Consider the following 18127-nt stretch of genomic DNA (forward strand, 5'->3'; position numbering starts at 1 on the left):
ACATTTAGCTTTCTTGGCAAATGCAATTGAGAAACTAATTTAGGGGCTGGGAATATAGGTTGGGTGGCAGAGAGCCTGCCTGGTTGGCATGTGGTCTGGATTTAACCACCAGTAGTTTGAAAAGGAAACTTGAAAGTAATTTTTGCCCCAATAAATAACAGGACTGCTTGAATACTTGACTAGGCTTACCAATATTATCTTTAATTGTTAAAACAATCTTTTGATCTGGAATTTAGCAATACTGTTGTTTTCCTAGAATCTGGCACCACTATTTCAGCATAGTACTCACAATTTGAAGTCAACACAGACCCATTATTCTAACTGTATTTCACACACAGCAGGCAATGCTGCTTCAAGCCTGATGATTAGATTGCAATGGAAGCAGCGTCTTTACTAATCTGCAATCCTCCTGCAGATGACAGGGAGGCTGGCAAGTTATCTGTCTCCTGTTTCCATCTCATTCCAGAGTTCAGGAACCTGATTGTGTTATTCTTAGTAGGTAACCAACTGATTTGAATTCTAATCCAAATACCCTACTTCACTTCCCCATTCATTCCAACGTGCCTGTGCAGCTCCCCATAGAAACAGAAAGGGCAAGGAGGTCCAATCAGTGTGTTTCACATAGCAAAACTATGTCCATCACAGGGCTAAGAAGATTGCTCATGGACAAGGATTCTTATTTGCAAAGCCTGCCAGCCCAGGTTCACCTCCCAAGCCACCCATGTAAGCCAGAGGCAAAAGGTGACACATGCATCTGAAGGTCATTTGCAAGCCCTGGTGTGCCCATGAAAACACACACACACACACACACGCAAATAAATATTGTCTTTAAAAAATGTTCATCACAATTTTCCCTTACCCAACAAACTATATTTCTGTCTTTCTTGTTCCCTGTGGCATAGCCCTGTAAACAGCACAAAGTATTCCTTTTTATTAAAAGGAATAATTAAAAAATTTGGATCTTAACAGGCCCTGATGTCACTTCTGATGATAACACCCTTGGTATTACTAACAATGAGAATAATATTACTCTTACTCCTACACATGGGAAGGTTTATGAATAGTTGTTTTCATGCCTTATAAGATAGAGACCAGAGCTGAAGAGATGACTCCGCAAAACCCAACAGCCTGGATTCAATTCCCCAGTACCCATGTAAAGCCAGATGCACAAAATGGCACATGTGAATAGAACTTGTTTGCAGTGTCGAGACCCTGGAGCACCCATTCTTTCCCTTTCTTTCTCTCTTCCTCTATCTCTCTTTGCAGATAAATAAACTATTTTTGTTTAAGATAGGGACTGACTGGAGAGATGGGTTAGCAGTTAGGACACTTGCCTGCAAAACCAAACAACCCAGGATTGATTCCCCAGGATCCACATAAGCCAGATGCACAAGGTGGCACGTGCGTCTAGAGTTCATTTGCAGTGGCAGGAGGCCTTGGCATACCGATTTTCTCCCTCCCTCTCTTTCTTGCTCTCTCTCTCTTTATCTCAAATAAATAAATAAATAAATATTTAAAAGATAATGGCCATATCCAATTTCCCTTTGTACACCTACAGTTGTCTTCAGGATCACTAAGGAAGCCTCCTAGGCTAAAAGGCTATTCTGCTCACTGCCTGTCCTTAACTAATTCTGGACAGCTGCCCACTTGTAGGCAGGATCCTGAATAGCTACATTCATCTATGTTTTTCGGGAGTGTTTCTTTCTCAGTGTTCCTTCCCTATCCTCACAAAACTCAGTCATTCCTTATCATTTTACCATCCTTTACTTTCACTCATATATCTTCATGATGAGTTCCAATTTCCCAGCTTGCAAATTATTTTCCGTTGATTTCATTTCAGACTGGCTTCTTGGTGACACGTAGGAAAGCAGCCGAGTCTCATCAGTTACAAGCCTTCAGATTGCGCTTGGTGGAGTTTACCATGGGGATGATTTCCTGCAGGTTATTCATCACATCAAAAGCTTATTGATCTTGTTCCTGTGAAATCAGAAAGTTTGTCCTTAAATCTGTGTCATAAAATGTTCATAATTACATAGAGATAAATGAAAGAATGAGAGCACAGATGAGTGAGTAAATTATTAACAATCTCAAGATTCTATCTTGCAGACCATGCCTGGACATGGCCTGCGCAATAGCAGTCATGTGCAGGATAAGTGGAAACATGAAGGCTGACCAGTGACACACAAAACCTTGGGCTTGACAAGACAGTCAGCTTCTGAGTCCAGGAGAAATGAATATAGTAGCGTAGACCCCTGGATATGAAGGCTGCGGGGAAATATGAGCAATGGTGACCTATCATATACATCAGGCTAGAAGGGACCTTGTGCATCAAAGAAAGAATTCTTCATGGAATTCTGAGGTAAGCAAATTCTTAAATGCATACCAATTGCTCTGAACTCACTGCCAGAGTGCCTGTCAGAGACACCAGGTCCCATATGACAGAGTCTCATTCCAGGAAGGGCCTGGCTTTAACGTCAAAGACCTGTGCTAAACCATGTGCCCGCCTCCTGCTCACAGAAAGCAGAGCGGGTTCCTGAGCAGCGGGACGGTGCAAGGTCAGAACTAAGCAGAGCAGTTCCCCAGCTGCAAGCTCAGACCCAGAATGCAGGGCTTGGGTGGGAGAAGTCATTCCTCCTGCTTGGCAGGCGGGCAGAGTCTGGATGTTCAGAAGTGAGGGAAGGGTATCTCTGACAGAAGGAATTTCATGAATCAAATGGGCTGCATTCCAAATACTGGCTGTATGGCCATAAGGAAATTAATTAACTTTGGGTTTTTTTTATTTCTTTGTCTATAAAAGGGAATCACAAAAAGACATTTCAGAATGCTTTCTAGAATTCATGTGAAACGTTTGATGGTGTTTCTAGCAAACGTAAAATACGTTAATCAGCTCTGGCTGTCATCACAAAATACCACAGATGAAATGGATTTTTTTTAATACTTTTTGTTCATTTTTTATTTATTTATTTGAGAGCAACAGACACAGAGAGAAAGACAGATAGAGGGAGAGAGAGAGAATGGGCGCGCCAGGGCTTCTAGCCTCTGCAAACGAACTCCAGATGCATGCGCCCCCTGTGCATCTGGCTAACATGGGACCTGGGGAACCGAGCCTCGAACCGGGGTTCATAGGCTTCACAGGCGAGTGCTTAACCGCTAAGCCATCTCTCCAGCCCCGAAACAGATTTTTAAAAAGGCAGATCTATCTCCCACACTGGTGCAAGTTGGAAGTTAGTACAGGGGTCGGGCTGCTCCGTTTCTCTCAGCTCTCTTGGCGTGCAAGCGGCCACCTTCGGTGTCTTCACAGGCCTTTGCTCTGTCTAGACATATCCATCTGTTTCTTTTTGTGTATTCAAACTTCCTCTTTGGAATTTTCCAAATTTCTTTACAAGACTGCAGTCACATTGGACTGGGGCCCAATTGAGTACCTTAATTTTACTACTTCTTTAAAAGGGCCCGTCTACAAGTAGTCCATTCTGAGAAGAGTAGAGACTGGGGAAACTTTTGAACTAAGAATGAGGGGAACATAGTTTTAACTGTAACAGGAAGCACTTATCACAAATGTGAGAAGGGTATGGGACCCAGAAGGCATAAGGCACTGAAAGACTACTCCTTCACCCATCCCATTGTTCCCCAGACACAGAGCAGACTGCGTCCAGGGATCTGTTCTAAGCTCAGGAAACACAGCAGTGACTAAGGCTGCTGAGTTCCTCTTCAGAGCTTCCTCCTCATGTGAGGGGGTGGGAGGGGAAAGCCAGACCAAGCACTGAAGGCAGCATTTCTATCTAAAGGCCTCATCAAGACATGTGGGATATAAGGTTTCTGTAAGAATGTACATATCCACCTGTGAGCTATTTCCCTAAGTAGGCAGTGAGGACAAGGTGTCATCTTCTGTAGTATGAAGAAAGGGGTACAGTCCTGTGTTCCTGGAAGAACCCTAAGGAAAAACAGGGAAGTTGTTAACAACAGGGACAAAGGCTGCTCAATGAGCTAGATGACATCCTGAGTTTCATCCTCAGTCCTGTTTGGGAATACCTTGGTCCACCTCTATGAGAACCAGCCCTAAGGTGCCATGAGACTAAAGAAAGAAAAACTACATCCATACTGCATGGAATTCAAGGTACTGAGGATTTATCGACAGAGGAGTGTTTCTGGGAAGATGACCAGTTGGATTTTGATCATTTGAGTCAGAGGTAGGGAAAGATATGATGCTCAAAACAATAATGACAGCTGGAGAGGTTGCTTAGTGGTTAAAGCACTTGCTTGCAAAGCCTAAGAATGCATGTTCAAATCTCCAGGTCCCACACAGCCAGACACACAGTGACACAAGCATGCAATATCGCACATGCACATGAGGCGGCGCATGCATCTGCAGTTCATTCACAATGGCTGAAAGGCCCTGGCATGTTTGTTCTCTCCCTCTCTCTCTCTCTCTCTCTCTCTCTCTCTCTCTCTCTCTCTTTCTATCTCTCTCTTTCTTCCTCTCTGTCTGTCTAAAAAGAAGAGAAAAAAATAATGAATTCATTCAAACTAGGATGTATCTGGTTTACCTCCAGCTAACGGCAGAGCTCACATGGACTCTCATGGTTTTGTTGTTTATACATGTGTGAGGATGAGGTGGGTGTCATGGCACATGTGTGAAGGTCAGACGACAGCACCCAGGTGTCAGTCATCTCCTTCCACCTTGTTAAGGACAGAGTCACTCTTGTTCACAGCTTCCCATATTCTACTGGCCCCACCTCCCATTTCACCATGGGAACACTGCGATTACAGATGCCTACCACGGCGTTTGGATTTTGTGGGTTCTCAGGATCTGAATTCGCTCTAGAAAGCTTGTATAGCGAGCACTTTTAACCACTAATCCTAACTTCAGTCCTGCATATTAGGAAACTAGGCCAGTCATGAGAATTATGACTCAACAAGTCTTGCTTCCATATCAGGCTAGTCCATATGCCTTCCTATAGTGTTGTCCTCTATGATTCGGTAAAATTTCTATTTGGTATTCTCAACAGTCAATAACCTTGATTGTCATCTAGACAGGATGTGGAGCAGTCTAGGAAACAAACCTCTGGACATGACTCATTACTTGAGGGCATTTCAAGGGAGGTTTGATAAGGTGGGGCCCGTCCACCCTGAGTATGGGTGGTGCCATTCTATGGGCTGGTGTCTTGAACTAAGTTAAAAGGAAAAAGAGAGTAGAGCACCACCATTCATCTCTCTCTCTCTCTCTCTCTCTCTCTCTCTTTCGCTCTCGCTCTCACTTTCACTCTCTCGCTCTCGCTCTCTCTGCTTCCTATGGTTTCGATGTGACTGGCCGCCTTGTTCTCCTGCTGCCATAGCTACAGCTGCTCTGGCTATAAGCCCCATCCACCATGATAGTCTATGCTCTCAAGTTGTCAGTCAAAACAAGCTCATTAAGTTGCTTTTGTCAGGCATTTTGTTGCAGTAATAAAGCAATACATTCTTTGTTCTACTCCTTAGGACACAACTCATACTGCCAATTCAGTCTCTAAAGTGATGATTGTCTCATTCAGTGAGATGACTGGTAGCAGGAAATTCTTCCATAGGCTGTGATTCAGTCAGAAGCAAGAATCAGTGACAGCTTTTATTTCTAGCTAACGGGGGTGTCACTAAAGGGAGATGAATCCTTAACTGAGGGAATCTTACACACAGTAGCAAGGTCGACAGTGCCAGAACTGAAATGAATTGGAAGGCACTCAGATGCAGTTTACTTTAGAGTTCACTGGTTGATGTGTGGGTGTGTGGGGCAAAATGCTTACACATCTGGTGTCAGAAATATTATGTTGACTGGTACTTGAGGGAAGAGAAACATTTTTTATGTCTCTTCTTCATTAATCTTTTATACTATCAATTTTCGTAGAATAAGAGCTATGAAAGCAGAGCAGGAAGGAAGGACATAGGAAAGAGGAAACAAACATCAGCTACATGAACTAGAAAGAACAAGACTAAAATCTTCACTAAGGAAAGGAGCCAGGGGAGGGATGATCACTGGGCTTTGAGCTAGGTAACCAGGAGGATGTGGAAGAGACTGTTTGGTCCTTAGTCAGGGACTGGAAAAGTAAATTTTGATCAGGCGGACATCATGGACATGAATTATAGCTGAGGAGGAAGACCACTTCGAAGATAAGTGACTCTGGCCCTGTCTTTTGCTCCCTTTAGAGAAAGAAACCCAGTGCCAAGTGACCTTACACACTGTTTATGCCATCATAACCAGCGACTGACTTTAAATTGATACCTTTCCTTCATCAAATACGTTGTGGAAAGAATGTATGTGAGGGCAGAAGGAATGTCACAATAGTTATCACATGATGAGATGACTTGTGTGCCCAAAGATTCTTTATCTTTCCAGTGAGTTATGAAGAAGGATAGAGAGTTGGCTTGTGAGTATGGGAGATGACGGCCTTTTTATCCAGGAATATGCCTGTTCCCCTACTAACCCATGGGCCAATAGGGTTCTTTAGTCTGCATTTCAATTAAATTTGGAAGTAACCCATGTGAAGATTTTCAGATACCCTTAAAAAATGGGTTTTTTTTTTTTTTTTAACTTTTAGTTAGTCTGTGTGGTGGTTTGAATAGAATAGATGGCCCCCAATATATTCCGGTCTTATTGTTAGTAGTTTGCATTCTGCAGCCACCTGGCTGGAGGCAATGTCACTGGGTAGATCTTTAGGTGTGGTGATGGGCTTCAGATTTCAATCTAAAGATATGCAAAGTGTGCCTAGCTGGAGTTCCTGAAGTGTGCTGTGGCTTTTGGCTTTTGGCTTTTGGCTTTTGGCTTTTGGCTTTTGGCTTTTGGCTTGTGTTTCTCTCTCTCTGCTTGGGCCTGTGAAGGCAGGCCAGCTTCTTCTGCCATTATGGATCTCCTGGATCTGTAAGCTTCAATAAATCCCTTCCTCCATAACTGTGCCTGGTCTGGAATTTTATCTCAGTGAACCTGAAGCTGTCTGCGACAATATGTGAACTTTTCTTCTTTACATTTTTGTATCTAAAATACACATTACTCTGATCATCCAATAAGGCAAATTGTTGGAATCAATCTGCTTGTTGCTTCAGATTGTGACCACCCCCACAGTAGGCTGGTAGGAACAGGTGTTGTAAGGCTGCCTTTGTCTAGAAAGGGCAGCAGTCCTCCTGTAGCACTAACTCCTGTGGAACAGGCTGTGGGAGCACGCCACAATGGGCCCTTACAGGCTGTGTTTAGATGCTGCCTATTAATAATTCATATTAAACTGAAACATGCTTGCTTCCAAAGCATGTGTCAATGGGATCAACTTTCATGCATTTTTGTGCTTTTTAGTATGGTATCTACATGCATGTGCATGTAGATGTATGTTTTGTTTTACTTTTACTTTTAGTTGACATAATAATGATTTATATTTTTCAGGTACATTGTGATGTTTTAATACATGTACACATTGTGAAATGAGCAAATCAGGCCAATTTAGAATGTAATTTATCATTGCATTCTGGGAGTGAACATTAAAAATCAACTCTTTTAAGGAAAAAGTGGAATTTACAGTAGAGTAGCTGGCAGTGAGGGTTAGAGAAAGGCAAATGGGGTAGGACTGCACTATACTAATATGTTGGAAGAGGAAGACATACAATTCTAAGAAAGTGATATATGTAAAGAAACATAGGTTTAAGCATGCTTTATAACACTGTAACAGTAACTCATAGGTCACATCAAATATGAGGCATACCTATTGGAAATGTATACTTTAAGTTCACCAAACTCATAGCAAAACTTTCATAGATTGCTTCAGAATCTGATTGACCAAGGAACAGTATTGTGATTATGTGCTGGGTATGAGAAGACCAGAAATATAAACAGCAGGAAACACTGTTGTCATTCAAAAAGAACATAGAGAGGGAAAGGAGGGGATGAGGAACAGTTGTTCATTATGAATCTTCTACTTGAATTTTTCCGGGGTGCATGTGTTACTTTGATAAAATATTAAGGTGAGGAAATACTAATAGTAATAGTGTAGGTGACAGAACCTGGTCTCTTTGCAGACAATAGAGAGAGAATGACACTGGTATAGTGTGTGATTTCATGACTCAAAGTCATGCTAAGGTGGAGCTGCACTTATTTGTGCAAAATGGTGGGTTTGCAGGTGGTGTGGGACTCAGCAGTACAGCATTGTGCTTTGTCATGTCCAAGGCCTTAGGGTTGATCCCCAACACAGGAAGAAAAAAAAAGATGGGTTTAGTAACATGGAGAAGCAAATGATCCTAAAAGACCACAAGATGGTGAGTTCAGTGTTGAGAGTTTATATATTCCAACCCAAGGAGGCAGAAAGTTCCATCAGCCACTTCTCGTGAGGACAGTTGTAAGGCCTGTGAGAATGCCTGAGAATGGAAAGTTGCAGTGCAATTAGCAGCTGACAGGGGCCCTACAGACATGATGACAGTTTTCTTACAGTCCCCTGATTACTGCTGATTTGTTTTCTGTGAGTTTCTGGGTTTTAGGTTTGTAGAGAAGGGCTCAACCTGATGCAGTGAAATCACATTAGGAACAGTTCACTTTGTCTGACTTCATTTTCATTAAAATTCCTTAAACAACAGATCAGTAACCATCATGAATGGCATGCCCATGGGTCTCATTTGAGCTACTCAACTCGCCTAGATTAATCTAGGCATTATCTTTCCAAGACTAAATGGAAATTGGACATTTGGTGTTTTAGTCAGTCTGGAATTACCACTAATGCTCCTGTGGGTCTGTATAAATCATAAAACACCCCTGCTTCTCTGACTGGATTCAGCTCTAACGTAAGAAACTTCATTTAAAGACTGATCATATTGTCAATGTTCTCTCCAGAATCCTATTAGTGATTCCTGGGATGTGCTGGCCTCCTAGGTGGGTTTTGATAATTGTGCATCTCTGTAACACTTTTGGCAGCTTGGTAGGGCATCATTAAGCTGAATGCGCTAATGTGTTGACCCAGGAGGAACCAGAACTAGTGGGATTTGAATTGTAACTTGATTGAGATGTCAGGAGCAAACATGTCCTTTAAGCAGATGCTACCTGACCCAGATTCAGAAGTCAGAAGGTAAAATGTCTACCATTTAAAGTAAGATAAGCAAGATACTATGCTGATCACTGAACTCCACTTAGGATCTCTGTCTACACACACATACGCAGCTGAAATGTTAGCAACAGTAGGTGCCTGTTCCTCCCACTGAAGAACATTTACTCATTCAACAAACACTCCCTGAGCATGTGCTGTGTGCCCAATATGGCTATAGGCACTTGCATGCATTAAGAAGAAAACACAGAAATAGCTGCACTACAAAATGTGATCTAAACCCTTGGCAGCGAGGAGACTGAGGCTAGAAAAGTGTCATACTCTTATTTTCTTTTTTTTTTTTTTTTCTAGAGGAACACAAAGCTGATCTTAGATGGTCAGCTGAGCATTATGGGAAAATGCGTAACATGTGCTAACACATGTCAGTATAAACGTCCGTCTGATATTAGTAACAGTCATGTCATGAGCCAGTATTGCCTGGTTCTTTAAATTTTCTAAACATTTCAAATCTATCAAGATAACTGACTTTCTCAACACTACACCTTTGTCATGGACACAGCAGAGAGACAGGGTACTTTCTGTACAGATGCACAGCTCATTGAAAACCTACGGATTTTTTTTTCTCATTTTACTACTTTATTTCCCTAATCAGTAGGAAATATGTGAGACTTCAGCCCAGAGTAGAGAAACAGATCTGAATATCAATAGAATGAAGGTCTAGGAAGTTAATTAGAACTGACTAAACTTATAAGTTTTCATTTGGTCTCACACACACAGGTGATTTCAAGGTCATGACTAGAAAAATCTATACCTTCACCATTCTTTTCTTTTTTATTTTTTTTATTTTACTTATTTATTTATTTATTTATTTATTGAAATAAAGTCTGGCTCTAGCCCAAGCTGGCCTGGAATTCACTATGTATTCTCAGGCTGGCCTCCAACACATAGCAGTCCTCCTGCCTCTGCCTCCCAAGTACTGGCATTAAAGGCGTGCGCCACCACACCCAGCACCTTCATCGCTACTTTCATATTATCTAGTGCAAACACTGGGCTCCAGGAGGCAGGGTTTTAACATGTCCACTGCCTGTCCTTTCTCTCTGATGCCCAGCTTTTGCTCCAAGCATCAAGGGCCCTACAATGAGAGACATGACAGCTAGAGACCCCAGCACCCACTGTCTGTGCTGACACGCTGATGGCATTAGAGCTGAAGCAGAGAAGTGTCTAGGCCATCTGGCGGCAGAAAAGTAAGCTGAAGGGAGAACCAAGAAGAGCATCTCAGAAAACTTCGCTCAGCCATCGTCAGCCCACAGGGCAAGACAACTCAGAAGGGATATCCATCTCAGTTCAGGTGACATGGTTTCCAGCTCAGCAGAAATGCTAATGGCTTTATGACCATGACTTTTAAACTTCCAAAGGCAATGTAACGGTAAATCTTGCAAGCCTGCCGGGTGCTTTGGCCGTGGCTGATGGCAATGTGACCAGCACATTATTGCCTTAACTCTGACTTAATGCAAAGCACAAAGACCCAGTGTCAGAGAGCCAAGCTCTGACCTCATTTGTACTTCATCAGTGTTACATCAGCGAGGCTGGACTGGAAACCTATCAGGTACACAGCACTGACAGCAACTTTTAATTGGGTGGTGATACCCCCACTTTTCTGATGGAACACTCGAGCTCAGACACCTTGAGCAACTCTCCCAACATCACTTAACTAGAAAGAGAAGAACAGGCTTGAAACTCAAGTTTCTACCACTCCAAAGACAACAGCCTTTTATCAGCCTTCATCTCTTCCACAGAAAAATCTATAGCTTGCTCAGTCTTTCTCACCAAGCTGCTGAGAAAGTGAACGAGCTAGTATTCATTTTTAAAGCTCTCTGAATGAACTTCAATATTATCTGAAAACTTATTTCTGCTCGGTACCAAAGTAAGCATGACTAGAGTAGCTGAGTTACAAAGCACATGCGGCAGCCCTTACCTCAATGTAAGTCATGGTTATGATGGTCAAGTTGAAGGTACTGACACTGCAGCAGTAAGCACCTTCCACATAGTCATAGTACTCAGGAGAAGTACCACTAAACCCTGATCTCTAGCCATGGCTGAGGATGAAGGAGTTACCATCTATGGCCCCTGTGCTGAGCCAAAGCCACAACTTAACTTCTGGGCTAACTATCACAATGTGACCCATGTTCTCGGTCTGGTTCCACTACTAGCAATCATTTTAAGCCGCTTATTATGCCCGCCCCTCCACCGTCTGCCTTTAGTGTAACCTGCCATGAGGTGCATTGTGGAGGTACTGCTGCTCTCAGAGACTAGAAGCTAGATGTGCTGAGCCATTATATCTACTGTAAAAGTCCCAAGTGGCACTTATTTAACTTGTACATACAAAGTGCTATGAAATGAGCCATTGTCCAGGAAACACAAATGCTAAGGGACTTTCCTGCTAGGCCATTGTGCCCCAAGAAGAAAAGGCCATTGTTCCCTTCGTGTGGTTTGTCGTGGCATGTAGTGAGGGTTCTTTCTCTCTCATCTCTCTCTGGGGCGATGGAAAGCTAAGCATCTCATTGACTAGATTAATTTGTGGCTTTCATAGGATTAACTAAATATCTCCAAAGGTAAAAGTTGAAGGAACTTTGAAGGATTCCATGTCCAGCAACAAGGCCATGCTGCTGGGGTGACCAGTGGATAAAGAACAGTGAGAGGCCCTGGGATCTGGGGAAATGGCTGAACAGCAAATTCAAGGAACTAAACTGCTGTGTCATGGGAGTCTAATGTGTTGGGTTTTTGTGTGAGAATTTCCCAAGTCTTTGCCCAAGATCTTATCCACTTTCTTCAGCATCTTCCTCCCCTTTTTTTTTTTTTTTTTTGAAATATTTTATTTGCAAGTAGAAAGAAAGACTAGGCATGCCAGGGCCTCTAGCCATTGCAAACGAACTCCAGACACATGCACCACCTTGTGCATCTGCCTTATGTGGGTACTAGGAAACCGAACCAGGGTCCTTAGGCTTCATAGACAAGTGCTTTAACTGCTAAGCCATCTCTCCAGCCCTTTATTACTTTGTGTTATTCTCATTTTATTTAAAACTAGAAAATAGGAGATAATAATGGGGCTGCCATTTTGTTTGGGAACACCATTTCTCATGTAGTTGACAGTATTTCTCCACATGTCTCCCCGTCACATACAGTGCACACTAGTGAACACTATTTGTTGAGTCTCACAATGGCCTTCTCCAGTGGTGACTATCTTCATCCCACTGACAGCACACCTGAGGCTCCAGAAGACTAAGTTCCCCAAAATATAAAATTTTATACCCTGAGTATCTGATGTTGTTATCAAAACCCAGAAAATACACATGGATTATCTCAGCTTATGCCCTGAAATCTTCTGCAAAGGTTTCTGGGTACTAGTGGGTAACAATAGAAGAATAATAATAAAAAAAAACTCACTTCTAAGTTCCCCCAGTAATAATGGCAACATTAACAAAGAACACAAACGTGACCTCAAACCTCTTCACACATATCATTTATTTACTATTTTTTATTTTTCTGTGATAAGCCAAAGAAGAAACAAAGCTGGAATATAAATTTTGGCTCCAGGGATATGCATTCTCACTTGGCCTTACTGGGTCAAGGGTTACATAATTTTAGAAATTAACAACTCAAGTCTTGAGACCCTCTGAGGGTGGCTTTGTGTTTTGGACACCAGGAATGTGTGCCCCATGTAGGATAAATGGCTGGCCCTCCCACAACAGGTTGGTAAAGACAGCTTTTACTGGAATCAACCAAAAAGCAAGGTGGTGTGTTAATACCACTCTCCCCTGTGGGCTGCAGACACACTGGCAGGTAGTTGTTGGCATACCGCGCATTGCCCACCAGGTAATTGCAGGGTCGTCTTGCACTCTGACCCACCAATCTTATCTAAAACACCAGTGAGAAGTCACCGAAGCACAGACTACGTAGCTTCAATTTCCTGCTCGTACAAACAGCCTGAGGTTGCTCTTCTGCTTCCTTCACACTCAAAGCATTTCAAGGATAGCTGTAAGCAACTCGCTTTGTGTAAAAACTGTGGTGATAAACAGGGTTTTCACTTACTGAAAGATTAGATACAAAAATAATCCTATCATTTCACATTTTAGAACCTAAATAGAAGACTCAATTAATTGTGAAATGAAAGAGTGAATGTGTGTTGTTGTCAAAGAAGCAGGATGTAAAATGTACACACCACTGCTGAGCTCAAAATTGTATAAGCTTTAGAATTCTTTATTGAATTGTGTTTTCCATGTAATTTTTTTGTAACAAATAAAACTATAAATAGTGCCACTTATGGGTTATTGCAATATGCTTATTGACTAGTCAGAGGCTATAAGTTTCCAAAAATGATTTCATATTTAATTTACATTACCAACCACATTTTAGAAAGGGAAGTAAAACTGTGGCCTAAACAATGCCCAGCTTGATCTCATTTCAGTGGCTTATGTAGGAAGGAAGTGTTATTTGCTGTTTTCTTTTCTAATTAGCATCTTTAAAGAGAGAAATGTTCCCTGTAACTTCACTACCCGTTATTGTACAGAAAGAGCAAGAGCGCCCGGTGTACTCCAGGAAGTAGTGAGCAAGGGTTTACCTTGCTCTTTGCTTCCACCTCGTGTTCAGTTGCCGGTAGAGTAAGTTTTAAAATGGCCAGTTAGCATAAAATGTTCGTGAAAAGAAAAGGTTTATTTAGCCTATGGATCTACTTTGTTTTTCCTTGATACTGACTTATTTTCCGTGCTAAACATGAAATCAAAAGTGCAGTGAGTATTTTTGTCTATCAACAGGCTCGTAAGCGCTGTGCGGGTAGCAGCTCCCAGTGATGCATAAAGCTGCCTTGGGGAGCTCAGGGGTCACAGACACCATTACATTACTGCTCCCTTCTTTCATCGCTGAGGAGGACATGGAGGCTTAAGGGATAAAGTGACTTGTTCAAACTGACAGACCAGTTATTTGTCAATGCAGACTGGAAATAAGGTTAGCCAGCTGTGAGTCCAGGCTGCCTTCCACCAAGTCTCCTTCTTTCCAACCAGATGTCAAAGTTCATGTTGTAAAGAGGCCCATATTATATGAACAGCAAGATGATCATTACTACTGCTAAATCACTCTCAAAATCATACGAGTTAACATATTTTTTCACAATCAATTATTCTTCTTATGAAAGAAAAGTTAACAATGAGGTTTAAGAAGTTGTATTTTCATTTTTATTTTAAATTTACTAAATCATAGCTCAATTTGTTTTTAAGCTGCACCTAATTATCTTCTCTCCCTAGACTATATTTTAAGTGGCGAACGATCTCTATTTCACTTTGCATTTACTTTGTGGTAACTGGGCTAGAGAGATGGCTTAGCAGTTAAGATGCTTGCCTGAAAAACCAAAGGACCCAGGTTTGATTCCCTGGTACCCACATAAAGCCAGATGCACAAAGTGGCGCATTCACTTGGAGTTTATTTGAAGTTGCTGGAAGCCCTGGTGTGCCCATTCTCTCTGTCTCTCTTCTATTCTCTTCTCCCTCTCTCTCTCTCTCTCTCTCTCTCTCTCTCTCTCTCTCTCTCTCTCATAAAATAATGTAAAAATTTTTTTTAAACTGTGGTAGTAAATGCCATGGAAATTAGCTCTAGTTTCCATGATAATATGCTGTGGACTGGGTGCCTTAAACCATGGAAATGTGTTCCTGCCCTTTTAAGAAGGTCAGGAGCCTGAAGTCAGGAGCCACATGTTGGGTTTGGGAGCCTTCACCAGATCTTCAAAAGACCGCATCCTATGTCCTTTCTTAGTGGGGTTGGGAAGCTTTCTCCCTCTTCTAATAAAGCTGGAGTTTTATTTTTGTGTTCTCACTTTTTGTCCACATTTAACCCTAGTTACACCTTAAGGTCATTCAGATATTCTCACACTGAATGTGTGATGTGGAAAGAAAGGAAATTTTGTGAACCTTACAAAACTCACTTGAAATCACTGAAAATAAAAGTAATTGGGCTGGAGAGGTATCTTAGTGGTTAAGGCTCTTGCCTCCAAAACCTAAGGACCCAGGTTCAATTTCCCAGTACCCATCTAAGCCAAGGTAGCACGTGCATCTGGAGTTTGTTTGAAATGGCTGGAGGCCCTGACATACCCAATCTCTCTTTCTCTATCTTTCTCTTTCTCTGTGTCTCCCTTGCTAATAGATAAATAAATAAAATATTTTTTAAATAATCTGCAGGGGTAGAGAGATAGCTTAGCAATTAAAGTACTTGCTTGTGAAGCCTAAGGACCCAGGTTCAATTCCCCAGTACCCACATAAACCAGACTCACAAAGTGGCACATGCATCTGGAGTTCATTTGCAGTGGCTAGAGGCCTGGCATGCCCAGTCTCTCTATATGCCTCTCCTCCCCTAATAAATAAATAAAATAAAATGTAAATAATAGTAAATGTAAATAATATTCTCCATATCCATTAGCCTTTGTAAGTCTTTTGGTTTCTGGTCTTTACCAAGACTTTCCTCCATCCTGTGCCAATGTAAGAGGCAGATTAGTAGTATTTTCTTTATCTTTGGAAAAATTCTCAAAAATGTAAAACACAAACCACTGTTCCTCATTCTTTAAGACCTTGTGTAAATTCTTAAAAATGAAGAACTCTGAAGTTTGAAAAGACCCCTTAACACATCCTGTCACATTCCAGGATTTTATCTTTGTAGCTAGGGACACTGAAACCTACCTAGGTCCTTGATGATGATATTATTCCTACTGATTTCCAAAAGGTTGTGCTATTTCTTCCTTATGCCTGGCTATGCCTGTGAGAAGGACTCAGTGGATGTCGCCATTATGACTGTATCCACCAGGAATGGAAGCCTCCCCCCAAAGCCATGCAACTTCAGGGCTCTAAGGCCATGATTAGAAAAGTTTCTAGGGCTGGAGAGATGGCTTAGTGGTTAAGCGCTTGCCTGTGAAGCCTAAGGACCCCGGTTCAAGGCTCGGTTCCCAGGTCCCACATTAGCCAGATGCACAAGGGGGCGCACGCGTCTGGAGTTCGTTTGCAGAGGCTGGAAGCCCTGGCATGCCCATTCTCTCTCTCTCCCTCTATCTGTCTTCCTCTCTGTGTCTGTCGCTCTCAAATAAATAAATAAAAAATTTTAAAAAAAGAAAAGAAAAAGAAAATTTCTGTTTATAGACAGCAATGACCACTGGGGTGGCTCAAAACTCACCAAAGTGCTAAGAAAAAGTAGATAATAGAGTGTTCATCACTGAGACATCTCTACCACGCCCTCCAAGGCTCAGGGACCACTGTGGAAGAGGTGACAGAAAGAATGTGGGAGCCAACCATAACTATTTAGAGGTCAGCTTGGAGAGAATAATATATTTAGCCAGACAACAGTAGTAGTTTTCCCCCTAGAGCTTATGATCTCCCAAGCCAGAGGCTTTTGATTAGTTTTCAGTACCAGGCATGGATTTTTCATCATGTCTTCAAGTCCAATCACAGAACAGTTTGTTTACCCCATAACAGACATGCCACCATTGCACCAATTAGTACATTTGGCTTGGCTAGCCAGAGGTAAAGCTTGCAGGGTCCACTGCTGGTTAAGACTATTGATGACTTTTATCCCCCAACAGACGCCATAGCTCTTTCCAGCATTCTGACAGCTAGGCAGCAGGAAGGAGACTTCCAGCTTAGCTCTAGCTTGATTTTTCAGTGAACTGCAGTCTAGACATGTGGAATGATTAGTAATATGGTCTTATAATCTAGTTTGCAGGATAACCAAGAGCCTTGGCAATAGCCTGTAATGTTTGGGGGGCATTAGGGGCTTTCCTGGCCAAGAACTTGCTAGAGGGTATCCCACTCCTGGCACTGAAAATTTTCTAATAACCATCTATAGCTTCTTGACACAACATTAAACACCTTGACAGGATACTTTCGCTCAAACTCTTTCTTTTTTAGTATATGTATTATTAGCTAGCAAAGAAGAGGTCTCCATATGACTTATTCATAACATCTAAATTTTTTATTAAGTAGAAACTTTGTATGGGCACATCATATGTTGGTACCACTGTTTCCCTCCTCTCTGTCTCCGCTCCACTGAGGGCCCTACTTAGTGGGAGTGCTGCTATTCCCATGGAGTTGTAGGTTATGGGTTGTGAGAGCAGCAGTAGCCACTGGGTGAGGCAATCCCCGGACATTCCCTCCCACCCTGTGGCTCTTACATTCTTTTAGCCCCCTCTTCTGAAAACTCCCTGAGCTGTGTTGGGTGTGTTTTAAGTCTACTTTAGTGTTGAGCTCTCAGCATCTTCTGGATTTCTAGTGTCTGTCTCCATCACCCTGGCCCAGGTTGTCAGGCTCGCTGTAGGAGCAGCACACTTGCTCTGTCTCATCAGCTCCTCCGTTGTCTCACCAAGGCCCTCATTGCTATGTGTGGGTGGTTTATCTCCTGCCAGGGAGTTGACCATCCTTGTCTTCTTAGTAGATTTTTTGATTGTCCTCAGTTCTCACTGCTTTCTGAAAAATGAAAACAGAATATCAATGGAGAACGAGATCAGCATATGTTCAAGGGGATAAGCATTGCTAATTTAGAGAGCTTTCAATGTGTGTAGCCTCACTTTTGGACAAAGATTAATGGGAGCTTCTCATTAAAGTCCATAATCTTGGTCTCCATAGAATTCTGACTTGTTTCCCAGTTCCAGCTATGGGTTCCTTTCCACTGAGTGGATCTCATAACCAATCAAGGAGCCATTGGTTACCCACCTAGGCTGTGTTCCTCTATTACTCAGGGGTGTACATCTTGTCAGGTTGGTTGCTTTCATATAGCAGTGCCCTTGCTTGCTCATAATGTTGTTGGCCATTTTCCCTTAGCAGTTTATGTAGCTCTTTTCAGCACTGTATAGGCCAAACATCTAAAATTTTGATTAACCCTCCTTTTCTCCATCTGTTCCCCTGTCCCCAGTTAGACCATGTCACCCAAGTCCTAGGATGTTCCTATAGTGTAGTGGTCTCCACACTCACCTAGCAGTCTCTTATTTTCAACACCGGTAAGTTTTTAGCCTCATCAGTATCTACCCCATCAGTATTAGTTAAACAGAAACACTTTATCTG

At 42.2% G+C, this 18127-nt stretch overlaps 1 pseudogene; it reads left to right on the plus strand.

Moving 5' to 3' along the window:
- Positions 1-10971: 10971 nt before the first annotated feature.
- Positions 10972-18127, plus strand: part of LOC101598251 — a 60854-nt pseudogene continuing 53698 nt past the window's right edge.

The sequence above is a fragment of the Jaculus jaculus genome, chromosome 8 (assembly GCF_020740685.1).
Source record: "Jaculus jaculus isolate mJacJac1 chromosome 8, mJacJac1.mat.Y.cur, whole genome shotgun sequence".
NCBI lineage: Eukaryota > Metazoa > Chordata > Mammalia > Rodentia > Dipodidae > Jaculus > Jaculus jaculus.